Source organism: Periplaneta americana, chromosome 5 (genome assembly GCF_040183065.1).
Source record: "Periplaneta americana isolate PAMFEO1 chromosome 5, P.americana_PAMFEO1_priV1, whole genome shotgun sequence".
Lineage (NCBI taxonomy): Eukaryota > Metazoa > Arthropoda > Insecta > Blattodea > Blattidae > Periplaneta > Periplaneta americana.
This window is the reverse complement of record NC_091121.1, coordinates 108,255,704-108,275,530: the sequence shown is the minus strand read 5'-3', so window position 1 is coordinate 108,275,530 and position 19,827 is coordinate 108,255,704. Positions and strand designations below refer to the sequence as shown.

General features: G+C 37.3%; 1 protein-coding gene across 5 annotated transcripts in view; it reads left to right on the top strand.

Annotated features, from left to right (window-relative positions):
• The window catches only part of LOC138700074 (band 4.1-like protein 4), a 1,160,862-nt gene that overhangs the window by 996,833 nt on the left and 144,202 nt on the right, over window positions 1-19,827 (top strand). The window lies entirely within an intron of this gene.

Genomic DNA, 19,827 nt, shown 5'->3' with positions numbered 1-19,827 from the left:
TTGCGGAACTGTCCCTTTCGTCGTGGCCACGTAGAGCTAACTCAAATGCACCACAAAACTTTATACAGTTTATTATTTGTGCCAGCACATACCTATTTCTACTAATTTGCATATTTTTCTGCTCAATATTTCTTCTGAACGCAGTGTCCAATTGTTGTCCAATGTTACTCCTACCGAGCATTTTTAAGTCCAATTCCGCATTCACGTGACATCTAGAATTTTCATGCTTAGTGGCTTTTTGTTTTAAATGACTAATATCTCCGAAACCAACTTTCGTCCAAGTACCGCTTACATCCTGGCCTCGCGCAAAAAGTAAACACGGGAAGCAATAGAGAAAATTAGTTTCGTCACAACCACATATCCACTCATAAGTCGAGTAGACATTACAATTGAATTTTCTTTTAACTTCTTTTCCTTTGCACTTCGTTGTTTGAATTAGTTTAATATCTGGAACAGGCCTACCTCTCTCCTTTATTCTAAGCTTTTCTTCAATCGTGAGATTAAAGAAATTCACTACTTTCAGGTCTCGAACGCGGTTCATTTTTGCAATATCTAAACACAGTGACAATAAAGCAAGACTGAAGATTCAACTTATATCACAGCATGAAGCTGGCTCCTGGCTGCAAAGTGCGAACTGTTTGAAATTGAAACGATCACAAGAGTCTAGGGTGCGTAAGCAATTCTGCTCCTCGCAATGCCGAATGAGGGCGGAAAGACACCTGCTATGCTGAATGACAGCGACAGCCGTAAGTTGGACAGTCAACAGCTGAATGACAGCCGACAGCTGTAAGCTGAATAATGACAGCCGTAAGAGAGGAAAAGGCAATACTGCTCGGAATGCCGTGCGGTCACGTGCTCACTGATGTAATGATATAGTTTTTATGTTAAAATATATCTTGAGGTAGGCCTAACTGAATTTTCGGTCATTGTATGTATTATAATTAAATATAAAGAAATCTAATTACAATTGAAGAGTCCACTGCAAGAATGATGGATGCCATTTGGAATACATTTTGCAGGAGAAGCAATTGAAAGTTAAATTTATTTATTAATAATTGGTTATTTAAAATAGGACCTTATATATATATATATATATATATATATATATATATATATACTTATATAAAATAAATAAATGCTTAGCGCTCAAAGCTTAACTGTGATTTTCCGACCATTACTGGACAATGACTATCAGTGTTAATGTCATATAACTCTGTATGTACATTCTATATGTCTTAAGCTATGCATTGACAGTCTTAGTTCATTTTCGACAAGAAAGTGACATCCATCATTCTTGCAGTGGACTCTTCAATTAAAATGTCAGTATTAAAAGAGCTCTGTTCTCTATACGTATGTAGAGAAAACAAAAATATTTATGGACCACAGAAAATCGTCCCCGCTTACCCCCCAGCCCCCGCGTAATACCGAATGACCAAGGAAAGGGACAACTGATTTTCGCTATGCTGGACAATTGACATAGTCCTTTGAGTTTGGCAGGTCATGTTTCGCGTCATGTGTTATTCTTATTGTCGTGTTTTCGAGCCTGTTGTAATTCTGTGGTGTTCAGACTGAGTATCATTGTTCATCAAATTCGCGCCTGTTAATTCTGTGCTGTTCAGACTGAGTATCATTGTTCATCAAATTCGCGCCTGTTAATTCTGTGGTGTTCAGACTGAGTATCATTGTTCATCAAATTCGCGCCTGTTAATTCTGTGCTGTTCAGACTGAGTATCATTGCTCATAAAAATAACATTCGTGTGATAGATGTGAATGCAGACTACAAGTTTGTGTATTATAATGTTATGAAATGTTACGTAACATGTTTCGTGCTTATGTTGCTTAGACTGAATTCTTCTTGCATATAGTAGGATAAGTGTCTTTTAGGGAATAATAGTGCTGGATTTAATTAATTTTGGAATGGTCATGAATGATAAAGAGTTAGCTGTTTCGTATTATCGTGCGTTTTGCTGCTTTAATAACAGAATAAACATGCCTAAACAGTTCAATTATTCGGAGTGTAATAAAGGCTTTGACTATAATAGAAATCTTAGAAGACATGTATCAAAAGCACATCCTCATGTTTTAAAGATAAACCAGAAGTCGTATGCTTATGAGTGTTCTGCATGTCAAAGAAAATTTAATCACAATAAAAATTTGAAATTCCACGAATGATTAGTTCATGGTACCGGCACACCTGAAAATGTTAAGGAAAGCAAATTGGCTTCCTCTACTACGGCTGTCGCTGTCATTCAGCATATCAGGTATAGCATTCGTCTCTTTCCGCCCTCATTCGGCATTGCGAGGAGCAGAATTGCTTAGGCTCCCTAGACTCTTGTGAAACGATTGAGAAACCGGAGTCGATCTACAGTATCGCAAACTTCTGTCTGCAGAAAGTTTCTAAACTTTTTTTTAACAGTCCTGTATTTAAATGAAAAGTTTATATTTAATCATCTACTACATGACATCGAGTTGCTAAATTACAAACATACTTTATTTAAACCATCAACATAAGGATTACAGACATTTTATAAAGATGAAATATTACGACGTTCGCCAAGAAAGAAAGTTGTTGATTTGGCCATACCGTATGTTTAAAAGGGAGAGACGAGAGAGCGCGAGACAGCCATTGGGCCGAGTCGGCTGCGTACGCGCATTCGCATACCTCTTGGCGATCTCCTCTCCACGTATAAAGAAACACAATCCTCCCTTCTCACTCCTCGCCGCACCTTCTCCTCGTTCTGTAGCAAAATCAGGAGTTGTCTCTTGACGCCTGACAACAGCGCGATGCGGCAGAGGCAAGAGTAAACGGCGGCAGATTTAAATTCGTTTCAAATTGTTTCTTGGTTCACATGCTCGAAATTTGAAAGATAAATGAACACTCAAACAACGTATTTTTAAAACTAAGTTTCTTAGGGTGTGCACTTGCGATCGTGCGAATACCCAGCCGCCGCCACTGATTCCAATGCTGTAACAAACTGTTATGAGTAGAAACGAGAATTTCATGCACTATAAAATCCCAAAATATGCATGTATTCATGCGCTATTAAACTACGAAATATGCACGATCAAGCGAAAAATATATTAAAATATGCACTTTCATTTTTGTTCCAGATGTCTTATTTCACTTCACTTTTTTTTTCTTGCATAGTTAATAACCTAAGAACATTTCTGAATTGGTTTCTGTGAGGTTCCTGCACTTGTTAGTAAATATGTTTTTGCAGGGAGAGAATAACCTCTTTACATCGCAAGAAGTTATGGGTGCTAACTTGAATGAACATGTTTGTGACAATATCAGATCAAATTCTTCATTCACGTTTTCGCCACAAATAACCTTCTTCACTGAACAAAAGAATTCGTAGTCCGGGTTTGCATTTATGACCCTGTCCAGTTTGCTTTTTGCCGCTATACCCACTTACCTACGGCATAACTGAGGGATCTGTGAAATTCCTTGCAGATTCTTTCCTTTTTTGCATTGTTGCAATGAGTGAAGGAGATACGACATACTGGTCGACTTGAAATTGTTCAGTACATTTTATCCGAATGGAGAAACCTTTAATTGGAAGCATATTATAACCACATTAACACACGCAAACAGAATAAACAAACATATTAACCACTTACGAGTTTCACACACTGCAAAGAGAATTTAGCGAATGATTCCAATTTTAGAAGAATCTAAATTACTACTAGTACTGGAAAAGGGAGAGAATTTATAACCTCCTTGAAAGAGGGTGCTTTTGACCTAAATTATTTGTCGGCAGTTTCCTTGAATCCACTATATTTCCTCTCTACTATTATCAAAATATCCAACGTAATAAATCACTTATGACACGCAGTCTGTAAAGGATCGTCGGTAAAATGTTGTAAAAGTGAACTTCCGTCCAGGGAAAGATCCTCTAACTTCTTATTGTGAAAATCTTAACACTTTATTTCATTTTTCTGTTGTTTCGTTTTGTTTTTCTTTTCATTCTTCAGTCCTGATTCCTGAAGTTAAAATAAAGGACATAAAAATCGAGAAACCTAGGTGCCCACTCAAAACCATTAAAACGTGCATTTAAACTGAATATAATGTATATTATATGCATTATTAAGCTAAAAATTGCTTAAACATGCATTAATGCATGTTTTTTATCCCCAAAGAGGCCAAAATATCCAAATATGCACAGAAAAAGTACACATATTTGGAACCGGAAAGTAATGAAATGGATAAGTACTAAGTTTGAGCTATGTCCAATGTTCCTATAAAAACATGCATTTGCATGGAATTCTCGTCTCTAGTTATGAGTAAGTTATTCTTAAAAGTTTTTCCTCTCTTCGGTAGCAGTATTGCCAAATATTGAGTTGCTGAATATAATTTACTTTGCTACTGTTATTTAACCTGTTTACAATTGCCTTTGTAATACCAGTTCAAAGAATGAAATACCGAAGCTGCACAGCTCACTTTCGTCGCTCCCCTCACAAGAAATGATCTGCCTCTTACTACGTTACATCCACTATCTCGTCTGTCAGCAAGAGAGCCAATAAAATGTGTGCGATTAGCAAACGCCTTCTTGTACCGTCGCATATTCGGTGCTCGTGTTCAGGTTCCAGAGCGTACATTGGCAGGTCACTGCCCCACATCTCGACGTGCATGTTTAATGACGCGCTGTAACGTCACAGGGGTCAAGTCACTCTGTATACTTCGCCTCTTTGTCTGACAAGTCTACCGAAACGGAGAGAAAGAAGGAGAGAGGTCGAGCCGGTGTCACAACAGATTTCCAGTTCCTCGTCGTCGTCGTCGTCCCTCTGCAGAGAAATTCCCTGACTGTGTGAAATAGCATTTCGACTGGGGTGGTCTAATTCGCGCTGTGGGCGTCTCTGTAACCGTTACGTAGTGGTGACAGAAATTCCATTAATGGATTTCCAGAATCGTTAACTTTATACGAAGTGCTAAATTTGAGTATGTATTTGCATGGCGCTCCTTCAAACATGATTTTAAACCTTGAGTTTGATTTCTTGAACTTGAAAATACTCCTATTGGCTTCTGTGCTGTGAGCAACGAGTTAGCTGTGAGCCATTTTGCGTTCATTGCATTGTTCGGCGCCAACACAGTGTACACTATACTTTCTTGTTCTTACTTTTAATTTATTTTATTTATTGTTACACAACTATTATTTTTGTATATAAAGTAGGCATAGAAGAGATACTTATATTATACAGGATGATTCACGAGGATTTACCGTCCTTTACGGACCTTATTTCTGAAGACATTTTAAGCAAAAAAAGTCGTATAAACATAGTTCCTATTCTCAATATTTTCAGAGTTACACTAATTTAAAATTGTTTGTAAAATACGTTTTTTCTTTAGTTTGAAGGTAAAAGAATAATACAAATAGAGAATGAACCATTCAGAAGTATCATTTCTTTAATTGTCAAGCATTATGAAGCTAAAAATGTGCTGTGAACTCCTTAGTTGCTTCGTACACACATCTTTTTCTATTTTTAACTAGAAAATTACATTATTCTTACGCACTTATCACAACAATTATTAAAAATCACACCACTTCCACCGACTTATTTACTTGCAGTTCAATTTTACATCCTAATTTACAGTCTTGGAGAGTTTACAACACATTTTAAAAAATGTTGCCGTTCGCTGGAGTACACTTGGCCGCACGCTTGTGAACGGCACTCGTCGCTCTACGTAACTGCATACGGCTATCTTTGATTTCCGTAGCGCTCGCGCTGGCTGCTGACTGCACGCTGACCAAGATCACGCGTTCACAGCAATGCGTTCCAATAACGAAACGGAACTCTGTAAATATTGAGAATAGGACCCATGTTTATAAGACATTTTTTGCTCAGAATGTCTTCGGAAATAAGCTCCGTAATGAACGGTAAGTCCTCGTGAGTCACTCTGTATATAATTAATGTTCGTACTTCTAGATGCGTCCTTAGCTGTAATTTAGGTTACCATATTGTCGATGAAACCGTAGACCTATTTGATTTCCGGCATTTAAAATAGATAACCTCCATGCAATTGCTTTCCTTGTATTCTCTGTTAGCAGCGACTTTATACCAATCAATCCTATCAGAGTTAATATCTCCTGTTGGTTAAAAATCTAAACAGATATATTGATTGTCGAAAGCCCCCGTACCTTATAAATACATGTGTTATTATTAGAGACCGGAATCTTAGCCACTACTCTTTCAAGTTAAGTAAGTTCCGAGCTTGTGCAACGGACCAAATGACGACAAAGAGTAGTGGCGCGGCGCTATGCCATGTAAACAGCTGTACTTCCGCATCGAAGACAAGAACCACAGTACATACATAAAAGAGAATCTTATTCTCCAGCAATACATGTTTTTCCAAGAAGTCGTAAACTTTTCTCCTCTAGCGATTCCATCTTTTATGTCACTTAACAAAGATGTTTGAACAGTATAACTCTCAGTGCTCAGGTCACTTCGGGCTTTACCAGCGAAAGAAAGGGGTTGAGAGAATATTAAAAGCAAGTCTCCAGGTCCCGTTACTGTTGTCGCTTGCACGCACAAGTCACGCGTCCTTTAAAGTCTCTAATCCCTTCTTACACTCCTCTTTTTGAGACAACACACAGTCGGTTTCTCCCGATCTCTGAAAGAAAGTAGAGACAGTCCTTCTGAAATAAGTTGTTTTAAGTTTGCTCCATTTACTTCAGTAGAAATAGAAAGATCTTTTTCCACCATGAAAAACGTTCTCTCTGACAGGCGGCTCACTATGACAGTTGACAACTTAAAAAAGCATCTTGTTGTGACATGTAACCAAGGAAAGTGAGTACCGTATGGGATAGTTTATTAAATATTTGTCTGTTTCCATGAATAATAAATGCCTATTTCACTGCCTATTTTTATTATTTTAGTGCCTATATGCCTGCCTATTTAACCAAAATAAGTGCCTAAACATCCGGGCTCTAATAATAAATATTGCTAAACTGAACCATACTGTACTTGTTTAGGAGTAAGGAACCTATTTTAGAGTGACCCTGCAGGATGTCTACTGAAGGACACGTAACGTAATGTAACTTATATCCCGTGCACACATATTTATTCCAATGTTGTGAACTAAGAAAACGTTCTTTATTATTATTATTATTATTATTATTATTATTATTAATATTATTATTATGATTAGTATTATCATTATCAAGGTTGACATTATACTAGAACACCTTTCTGCACCTATTTTCAGTATTCTATTTTGGGTATAGCTTGGTATGTGGTTTATTTAAAACAGCAGACTTAAATTTTGCAGCTCGTCGTGATGTAGGATTGTAGGCAATTGTTGAAGCGCAGCTACTGCGCTGGGAGGAAACCACGACCATCGATTCGAGTCCTATCCGGGCTTTGAATGTTTTTCCATTGTTAATGCGATGTCTCACGTTGGAGCTGGAGTTTCACACATCATACAGTATGTCAAGGGACGGCCAGCTTTGGGTTTTAAAAGTTCATACATAGGCTTACATCGATATTGAGCTGAGAAGGGAGGAGGATATAGAGGACAATAATGAAGTCTTATTTTCGCCATAGATTACGTGTTGAAGAGTAAGTAATCTGTTAAGGGAACTTCTGTCGCTTAATTTTATATCGATATTATTTCCAGAATCTTAAATAAAGCTTTAAGTATTGGAGGATGGAAAATCAATAGGCCACGTGGAAGATGGATATTTGAACTAAGACCTGAATAAATGTCACATGATCCCTGCTATAATTGTGAAAATCTCTAATTACAATAATTAAATAAATGACAATCATCACTAACCATCCCCTTCGACTAATTACAGCTACAGTTACCACAGGTGTTAATATGCCCGGTTCAATTAAAAATATTAGTCAATATGAGCATTACCGGCCAGATTAATCGTTAATTAACCCATTAGTGACAAAAGTTTTCATTTTCACTTTTTCTATTTCGTTACCTGATTTGATACAAATACATCATAATCTAACCAAAAAATCAGTTTTTTTTAACGGTGTTGTATAATGGATACAGATCGTGGTCATACGGCCAGTCTAGTCCTATATATATATACATTTTATAAAAACAGATATGAACTGTAAGGATCTTCTTTTTTTCTTGTTAGGAGGGACGGAGGGAACATCCCACGCACTACGACCTGAGGTCTATTGTACACCCTCCCCCTTCATGGGATGAGTTGCGTGCCCACCGATCCTCTACGCGCACCGACCTAACCACTTGACTCCCTTAACGGCCGGTCCCTACAGCGAACAGAGTCCATGTACCCCTCAAGCCTCCCTTAACGGTCCGAGGCGGAAATCCTCCCCCGAGAAGGTTTGCCCCGGGTTCCGTTGCAGAAGCTATCTATCATCGCATGAATATAATCCACGGAGGCCGGTCGAGGAGGGCCGCCTGTAGAGCGATCTGCAAACCAGAAGAAGTAACGGAATGATAGGGGAGGAAAGGAATGGCGAAGATGAGTGGGATTCCAATCGCCTGATAAAGTTACCTGATATTCATCCACCGAAACAACCTCACCAAGGCAACTCGTTCCGACCGGGAATCGAACCCGGGCCCACTGGGTTTGGAGTTAGAATCGCTAACCCCTCAGCCACAACGGTAGACTTCTGTTCCTTCAAAAAATGTTATTTTTACATGCGTGAATCTTACTTCGTGTGAAAGCCACAAAACATTATACACACAGTTCAACTTCGCATTTCTTCCATTGTGTGTGACCTAAACTGGAGCAGAGTATGCCTGTACATCTCCGCCTTTTATTCACTGGGACAGGTTCAGTGACGTCACATTGAGCACCTCCTATGAACAAATGTTAAGCTCTCAGAAAGTACGTGTTGTAGGACCCATGTTTATTAGACATTATTTTCTTGTTTTGATGCACGTCCTAAAATATTGGCTACTTTTTTTTAACACTGTATAAAAACTCATATGTAAGAGATGAATTTTTACATCTTCACTGGAAATCAAACCCGAATTCGGTGAATTTGTATCGAAGAACAGTAGGCTACCATTTGAACATATGCGGAGAATGCAGTATACCTACAAGGTATGTGTAGGAATAGGTCATAATTGTATTTCCGACCTTACTACGTCTACCCAGGTGGCCGTTAGTCCATTAGTACGCGCATAAAGCCACCAGTCACAATACAGCACATGTATTTCTAAAATTAAAAATATATATACATTTCGTGTTTCTTTTAAAAACAAAGACGTAGTTGGTTTTAGCGCGGTAACGATTGTTCCTCTACGGATGGCTGATTCGCAAAAGCTTTGTTTCAGATGTGTTTGTACTCTTTTACTATCCTCGCTTGTCTTCTCAGGGAAACAGAGGAAGAAATAAATAAAATTTAATTTTATACGATAAGATATGTTAATTTAGGCCTACATCTACATAAAGTTTTTGAGCACAATTATTTACTAAACATTTGTTCATCCGTAAAATTATCATTCTAACGACCTGAAAAGTAGATACGCAACGGCTGAAACTCCGCTCATGATCCAGAAGAGTAAGTTGGCTGATCGCATTACGTATGTATTTTGACGTTAACTCGACTTCATATTGAGATTTGAAGAGAGCACAAGTTCTTATAACTCCAATATTCGCACTTAGAAGTAATTAATCAAATCATTAAGTTTTACAAAAAAAATTAAATCTTATTTTGGCAGTTCACAATGAATTTATCCTGTTTAATTTATAACTACATAATATACAGGGTGTTTCCGAGGTGGTCTTACAAACTCTCAGGGATGATGACGAAGGGCACATGTATCAATTTGAGATAAGGAACCATGGTCCGGAAATGACTGAGTCGAAAGTTATAAGCAAAAATAGTTGTGTGGAAATGGAATTGTAATTTGGCACCACGTGCCCTTCTTCCCTTAACTTTTGGAACAGTCGTGGAAAATTGATATGGGCCGGATGTTTCCTACGTGGATACTTGACCCCGATACAATCTGTGAGCTTGTCTACTGTTCCCATTAGATCATCCGTATTCGAAAATCAGGTCTGCTTATTCCGCTCTCGTGTACTCCTCCATTTCACTAGGACTGATCGACTGGACACTGCAACTTGTACACATACACTGCTGTCTACAGACGTGCATATCTGGACCGACAATGTCCGTTACACATTACACCATCTTCATTGCTTTAGTATAGTTTCCTGTCCCCATCCCTCTGACAGCGCATTGAATGGAATACTGTAAGTAGACAACGTAAACAACGTCAGATGAATACAGTATGTGTAAGATGTACAGATAAATACACATAAATAAGGTGTAAAGAGGAATAAAATTATTTCATTTCCACACAATTATTTTTGTTTTCAACTTTCGACTCGGTCACTTCCGGACCAGGGTTCCTTACCTCAAATTCATACATGTGCCCTTCGCCATCATCCCTGAAAGTTTGTAACACCATCTCGGAAACACCCTGTATATCTGAAAAATGTTTTCACAATTTGTTCATTTAACAACACTGTATCAACTGCGATGGTTATCTAGCTTCCGAGTGAAATGAAGGCAATAGACCCAATGCTAGTGAAATGAGTTCAGAGTCCAGCGCTGAAAGTTACCCAGCATTTGCTCTTAATGGGTGGAGGGGGACTACTCCATAAAAAACTTCAACCACGTAAAGCCTTGGTTTTTCTGAACCGACGCATGCTAGTTGCAAGGTGCGAGCCCCGCCTCGTACAAATCCGGACTACATGAGAAAGAGTGAGTGGTTTCTACAGGGACATCATTTTATTTTTACTTCAATTTTTATTGTAACTGAGTTTTTGAATGTACTTCACTCCCACCCCTTCCACTAATGAAGTTCCAACTGTCCTCCACACAGAATCAAGGTCGCATATAGTAAACAGCACTGAGCTAGTGAGCATAGTACATTTCAGAAATATGTTCGCGTTTTCCAGTGACGAAAGAGCTTTCAATATTGAATCATATTTTCGCACAGGTACTGTCCGTTTGCCTACGTCGCATCCCGATTTCCCCCACCTGCTTCTGCTCACCTCTCTGTAAAAGCTGGGCTGTCTTAGCTCTTTTCTGAAAACATTAATTTCTGTTAGGAATTGGACGTTTACGTAATATTATACAACTGTTTAAAATAACTTAAATAAAAGTGCCTCGTTATATAATTAACTGTCACGTGATTTCCCCCTTTCTACGATCCTGCAGCATAACTACTTGGACGGACAGTAGATAGATAGCATGTCTGAGTAATTTTATCTATGCGGGTCGGGCAGAAGTGAAGACTGAATTTACAGTACGTACTCTTTTATAGAATAGGTACAGAATTATTTCAACATGAGTTACTAGTACGAAGGACGAAACTGGCAATTGGAATTAGATGTAATAGTCTATAGTGCGATAATATGCACAAAAGGATTGAAGCCCTTATCGAAATGAACGGCCACCATTTTCAAAAATGTGTTTAAATATTCATATTATGATTATTTATCAATTTAACTTCTTTCTCTATATTTTACGCTAATGTGCTGTAGACAGTATAATATACACTGCATAATGAATACGTTCGCATGGATAACTCAGTTCGTGAGTAAAAACACTTATTGTTAATACAGTACTGTATTTTGATTAAACAAAAACCTAATGAAAATTATCGAACTCAAAATCGCGATATTTCCTAGTTTACGTAAATGGATGAACTACTTTTCTTCACTCCTATACCTAGTAGAGTGATTTGTTTGTGTTTTACGCCAGTATCATCGAACTACAGTCGTGGAAGGGGGTAGCAAACTGTGTTTCCGGTTTTCTAAAGGTATAGCTAGATTAATATTAAAAACGTTAGTAAAAATAAAATGATGTCCCTGTATAATTGCGAGGTACGCAGACCCCGCACCTCGCAGTTATAGAAACCACTCACTATGTCTCGTGTAGTCCGGATTGTGCGCTGCGGGCCTCGCATCTCGCATGCGTCGGTTCAGAAAAACCAAGGCTTTATTTGTCCCAACCAAGTTTTGAACCCGGACCGCTCGTTTCATGGTCTGACATGCCGACCGTTACTCCACAGCGGTGGACTCCAAAATGTTAATACATGTTAAAACAAGTACTGCGAACATGATAATACTTCTATCATTAATTGAATACCTATGATGAAACAATTGGCGGTTAGTAACATCTGTGACCTTTGTCAGATATTCCCACTAGCCTACAAGATATTGATTTCATTGCGGCTTTGTTCAGTAACCAAAGCTGTGATTGTACGTTCAAAGAAAACAAGGCCCATTATTTACACATAATAATGACTTGCTCTCAAGGCGATAATTATGATTATTGAGGCTTTATAGAACTAATTTTACTCTAAGTCCTTACTTGGTCTTCTTTCGACTTGATACATAAAACAACACAGAAATCTCATTGACAAAGGGCAAAAAACATGTCCTAGGCTGGATTCGACGATTCCTATACTGTGTTAGGGGGATCATCCAGCTTAAATACATGAATGAAAACTACGTAAATATATATATATATTTTTTCATTTTCTGAAGTCTCCCTTATTGAACTAAGTTGAAAATTTACGAGGTTATGATTCACATCTTCATTTCACTATTTTGATACGAAAATAAATTGCCACATTTAAAAAATTTCCGAAATTTTGGCAATTTTTTTACAACCAATCACCTTTTCCCTCCTAGTTTCAATGTCTTTTGTTCGGCCAATTTTAGAAGGTTGTGGAAAAAATGTGAATCAATATATTATTAAATTATTTGCAGTGTAGGCATAAATAACAATTTTATTTATTTTTTTTAATTTTCCTGAAACCTTTCAGTCAGAAATATATATATATATATATATATATATATATATATTTTCTATTAGGACAAACAAATAGAGTCACATTGGAGATCATGACATATTCAATAACCATGCAAAATTTCATGCAATTATCTCTAATAGTTTTTTAATTATGAGGGAAATGCTTTGAAAATTTAAAGTTTCGGAGATCGAGCGACAAACGTACCAACAGGGCTGCTATCTACTACTTTCCTGGTACATATTTTTGGCCATAGCTCGGACACTAGAGATATTTAGAACAATTTTTCAAAGGGGAAATCTATACTTCAGATTTTGAACAAAATAAAAATATATGAGTATATATATATATATTTGTCAATTCAGCTGGATGTACCCCCTTAAAGCTTTATCCTAATCGTAGAATTTGATACGATCGACAGTATTCTATTATTATTATTATTATTATTATTATTATTATTATTATTATTATTATTATTATTATTATTATTATACGAAGCTAAATGCAAATGCTGAATACCTTTTAGTCTGTTTGTTTATTTAAATGAAAATACCTGTTATTGTTTCTCCATTGTTTTCACTTTTGCATTACACCAACACAGGGTGACAAAATTGGCAGAATTAAAAATCGACATAAGACACCCTACTGGTAATAGAATAACTTCCATGCTGTGAACGGAATTTTAACCCATGGCCAAAACACTATGCAGCTTAACTGTGCACACTACAGTGGGCTTTAATGTAATTGCATCAATATTCAACCCACCTTCCTTACATGGATATTTTTATATTCTATGAACATGAAGTGTCCACCGGTTTGGCATAGTGGAGAGCGTACACGTTTTCCATCCAAGCGGTCCTCGACTCTTATTTCCGGCTTGGTCAATGGAAGAAATTTATCTTGCATCCATCAGATCATATTTTTTGTCCCTTGTGTGCTGTCCTGTGCCGTGCTGACCACACGACTAGAAGGTCTGCAATGTGTACCGGAACTTATCTAATTTGAGATTCAAAGACAGTGCAAATCATCGACATGGAAATGGTGAAGGAAGAAAAGAAGAATAATAAAAATGAACATGAAATACATTATGATACGGTCTATTTTAACTACAGACACTATTTAGAAACTATGATACGGCGATGATAGCATAATGGAAGGGACACATTACCTCACCGTATTAAGGCCTGACAATATGGCCATCATCCGGCAATGTCTTGGCCCGTTCGTTAGAAACAACCCTGAGCCATAAGCTTGAAACGGTGGAACCAAAAAGATGTACTAGTACGGCCGTCAAAATACCCATAGTTCATCTCTTTTTTTCGATATGTTTATCAGCTGTTGTGTTCATATTATTACGATTACAAATTGTTTTTTTGTTGTTGTGAATATTTAAAAAGTATAGTCAAGTTCAGAAGGTGTTATTTTTTATAAATAAGTTAATGTTCTTCTCGGCTCACCTATAGAATATGTCTGTTGATATGTCCCCCTATGCTTTAACATATGAAGGAGTGCCAACATCCTTCTTGATAAAAGAAATGTTCAGTCCATGTCACAACCGTAACACTTTTAATAAATATACAGTGAAATGTACATTGATATAATAATCTGCTAATCTCCCGTTACCTCCACATCCACTGTTTACATATGACCGAAATCGATAGTAGCAATTGAATATTTGGCGATTAGCGGTATTTCGCGGAGGATTATGGGGCATAGAAGGTGTAGTTTGCCGTCATATCCGTCGCACCGATTTCAAACATATTTGTTTGAATTGCTTCCTCCATTCTTTTTCATCCTCTCAGGTTAGAAACCACACATGATTCGGGATCCATCCGTGTTCCGGAGACTGGCGTTACTAGAAAGTTTACTATTCTACTTTGAAATGTGACGTGGTTGGACGGGAAAAATGTTCGCAAGTAATAATGAATTGGGAATTATTGCACTTTCGTTAGAGGAAGAAGAGGAGAAAGTAGTTAGATTAAAAGGGTGAAAAAGAAGTGGTTACACAGTTGTCAATATTCTTGCCTGAATAGTCAAAAAAATTTCGGTTAGTTCAAAAGCTATGATCACAATACGCCTACAAAGTAACGTCCAAACATTGCAACTTGTGTGAAAACACATCTACTGTAAACTGCCGGACAGTCACCGTGAAAAAGTAAACAAAATGGCCGGGCTTTGTGACTGCGCCCGAGCACGACACACGCATTTAGTTTAACTATGTAATTCATCCACCGGGTGACGGCTGGCCTCCGGGCCTGGCACGGCTCGGTGATGTGTCCCGACCTCAATGAAGTTTTGGAAATGGCAAGGGAAGTCAAATACGCGAAGGAAATCTATCCCATAGCGATTTTCAACCACAAATCTCATTTGATCGAACTTGAATAATGGCAATTTAAGAGTGAAATTACATGTTTTTTTATAGTTTAAACCAGTGATTTCCAAAGTATGGGTCGTGTGAAGGCAGAGTGGGGTCGCGAGACGGTTCACAAAATAAAATTAAATCGCCTTATTAACATATATTTATATTATATTTAAAACATAAACAATGTTAAACATAAAAAATATATTTCAGTCGTTAAGTAAAAACTAATTAATGTGATAGCTATGCCTGTCCTTGAAAAAGTAGCTTCTCAAACTGAACTCTATATTCGATACACACACTGGCATTATTTTCAATTTTAAGGACATTTTTGGCTTCAGTCACTATGGCAATCATGACGAGAAAGTTATTTTGCAAAAATACTTGTTTGCAAATGCTATAAATAATTCAAGAGTTTCTTCTAAGCTCAAGGTATTCTTGCATTCTTTTGATCCAAAACTGGTGGAAGCTCTGCGAGAAAAAAATAGTTTCAATATTTCATCAGTAGATACATATTTCAATAAGTCTTTTCTTAATACTGCATTTCAAACAAGTTCAGTATTTCTCTGTGACTGTCATATTTATTTTGTTTCGAGATTCTTCCGGAAATATAAAAAAGGTTACTTAAAACTGTGCAAACTTAATTCCAGCTTTTGGTGTATCATAAATTTCAATTATGTCTTTAATACACTCGAACGAATCAATTTTCTTTATGTCAAGAGATGTCGATCAATAACCAAACTTCCTTATAAATCACTCGATGAGCCATAACAAAACTACAAAACACTTCCACATATGCATCACAAATGCTAACCACACCTGCAGAGACAAACACAGACATGGAAATTCTACATATTCAATCAAAAAGCCAGAAACTAGACACACTAGAACAATACGAAATATACAGACACACACAAACACATCCAAACGAATTTCTCAACACACAATTCAATTTCAGAATACACACTCTTTGATTCCACATTACACTACACAAACACACCCCCACAGGAAACACAAACAAAAGGCGCCAAGACCAACACCAACTAGTTCTGAAGATGGCCAATAACAGGCTGAATCTAGTTAACCAGGTACTGTAATATTTAACACACGAAAGATATATAATACATATTCCGAAATTCCTTATAGAGCTATAAGGACAGCTCTGTCAACCCCACATTCTGAGTATCATTCTCAATTATTTCTGTATGCAAGTACAGTCAACTCCGGATATAGTGAACCTCTCCGGACTTGCATATTTCGTTCACTATATCCGAAGTGTCTCTCCACTAACTTTAAATGACAGAAATGAATGAAATTGTGAACGAGAAAATAAAATATTTCATTTTTGTGGAATGGATTACACTGTATACTGTTACTCACGGTTGATTTACTTAAACTATGCTATCGACCCACGTCCGCTTGCAAAAGACCACGTTCAATATCACTTATAATATTCGCCTTATCTTCCAAAGAAAACACTTTACGCTTCGACATTTTTATACGGTACATTCACTGTTCGAACACTAGATCAGGTAGAAATGACAAACGTGTTATGGTGTGACTGCGTATTCAGTCTTGGAATTTCCCGGGTCACTTAATGGAAACTGGGAGAGGGTTGATGGAGTTCGAAAGCCTTCGAAATCTTACCTCTGGACATAGTGTCCGTCCCCTTTTAATAAAAGAAGGCAATTTCATTTATTGTTGTTTTGATGCTATCCGTCATAATTGAAATTTTTATGAGAACAAACGGTAACCCTTTGATTTTGGAGGATTAGAAATAACAGTAGAGTAGAGTGCCTGAGAACTGAATGTCAACCCTTGGACGGTGGAGTGAGGCAAAGTCGTCATGCTTTGACTGGATTTACAGTACAGCTCATTGTCTAGGAATCACTAATCCTACTTTGTCCTTTGATTAAAGGAGTAAAGAAACTTAGAATGTTGTTCTCAACACATTCTTTCAATTTCATACAAGAAGGTCTGACTTCAAATAAGAATTTGTCAGGATACAAGGTTCACTATAACCGAAGCGAGGATTCACTATAAACGGAAATATTAATGTACTTTTTAATGTTTGCGGGTTGGGACCAACGATTTAGGTTCACTATAGCCGAATGTTCACTATAACCGATTTCACTGTATCTAGAGTTGACAGTATATTGAGTTCATTTCTCTTTAAAATTCTGTAGGCCTATCGCTAGCCAACCTCAGAGCTGTCATCTATATCGTATCTAATTTCTTCACTTGATTCTTTTTAATTCCGTGTTTCATTTCTGTACAAGGGATCATCCTTTGCTTCGTATATTACACAAGGCTTCCTACGAAATCGCTTCCCTAGTGATCCGATTGTGTTACGGAGATATCTGAATCCATCCATCATTTCTTCTCCATCCTCGAGTTCGTATTTCAGTAAAGGATATAAAAACATAATTATGTCGGAGAAGTTAATGTAATGGTAAGTACATTGTGAGAAGTCTGAGAAAGAAAGAAATCACACGCACTGATCATAGCGAAACATGTGCAGTAATGATATTTGCATGCGCAAAGAGTTACAAATCTGTGGAGCTGATATTATGATTCTGGCGCAACCAGCTGCTTTTGGATTTATTCACTTCGCCTTTCTTTGGGTTCAAAGAAGACCGATAACAAAAGGAAAAGAAGAATAGCATGCATGCAACAATATGTGTGTGGGAGGAAAAGAAGAGTGGTCGCAGCAATGACAACTCCCTGCATCAAGTTCGATCCCGACTCTGGGACTTATTTAAGTTCCTCACCGGCTACGTACAATACAATGACATGATTTCTTGTAGGAGGCCACAGAACCGGCTAACTGCAATAAGAAGTGATTTCCCAACTTAGCACCTAATGAAAACATACGTGCTCCTCAACACGTGCTGGACATTTCGTAAGAGACGGTTTGCCAATACTCCCATTGGACAGTAAAAGACTCTACAAACAAGCGATTTTGAATTATCTTAGCATTATAGTCCGTATACAGCCGTAGGAGAACGTTACGAAAGCAGGAAACAAATTTCAACTACCAATTACTTGGCACATTCCGCATATAATTAGTTTTATTTGGCAACTCGTGAGTTCTTCAGAATGAGTTACACGCTAGGATGAATATGAACTAATAATAAATTGTTTACAGAGAAGCGATCGGTCTACTTAAAGTAAACCATTTACCAAAAATTTTCCTAATGGAACTATATAAACAAAAAACACTTCAGTCAGCCTGTGTGTGATGTATGGTCCGAAGACACCTGTTATGCTTCCTTCTACGTGGACGCTCTAATTGCAGACATTTCCTTATCTTAGTTACATGGACTTTACTACCTATACGCTTTCTTCAATAATAGGACGATTTCGGAGCTTGCAATTAATTTACATAACTTTATACGAGTTCATCAGTTTTATTTTGTAAGTGTTAAAAGAATGTATTCAAGAATGAAGTATCATAATATTTAATTACAATAAAATTCAAACTCATTTTTGTTGAATGTTATTATTAACATCCTCACCATATACAGTTAGTTCTGGATATAGTGAACTCGATTATAGTGAACATCCGGATATAGTGAACCTACATCGTTGGTCCCGACCCGCATACATTAAAAAGTACATTAATATTTCTGTTCATAGTGAACCCTCATTTCGGTTATAGTGAACCTTAAAAATTGAAGTTACAAGAGTTATATCCTGACAAATTCTTACTTGAAGTCGGACCCTTCTTGTATAAAATTGAAAGAATATGTTTAGAAAAACATTCTAAGTTTCTTACTCCTTAAAGGACAAAGGTAGGGTTAGTGATTCCTAGACAGTGAGCTGTACTGTAAATTCAGGCAACGCGTGACGACCTTGTCTCATTTCACCGTCGAAGGGTTGCCATTCTGTTCTCAGACACTCTACTGTTATTTCTAATCCTTCTCCGTCAAAGAGTTGTTTTTTGTTCTTAGAAACATTTTCATTATGACGGATAGCACCGAAACAACGGAATTTGATATTGCCTTCCTTTATTAAAAAGGGATGGACATTATGTCCAGAGCATAAGATTATGATGGCTTTCAAACTCCAGCAACCCCCTTCCAGTTTCCATTAAGTGACTAAGGAAATTCCAAGGCTGAATACACAGTTACACCGTAACAGAGTTTGTCATATCTACCTGATCAGTCTGTTTCTAGTGTTCGAACAGTGACTGTACTATATAAAAATGTCGAAGCGTAAAGTGTTTCCTTGTTGAAGATAAGGCAAATATTATAAGTGACATTGAACGTGGTCTTTCGCAAGCGGACGTGGGTCGACAGCATAGTTTATGTAAATCAACTGTGACTAACAGTATACAGTGTAATCCATTCCACAAAAATGAAATATTTTAATTACTGTATAGTATTTTATTTTCTTGTTCAGAATTCCATTCATTCCTGTCATTTAAGGTTAGGGGAGAGACACTTCGGATTTAGTGAACCTCGGATATAGTGAACGAAATATGTAAGTCCGCAGAGGTTCACTATATCCGGAGTTGACTGTATTTCAAGAGACGAACCCTTTAATTCATTTCATGCACTTGTTATATTTGAACCATTACCACATTCATATAAAGAGGACGTCCTTGACTATTTGGTTAATATGACGCAAGATCGATTCAGATATTTAGCCTGTTTTGGTACCACTCAAAGGACACGTTATTTCATGCATTTCTAAATAACTA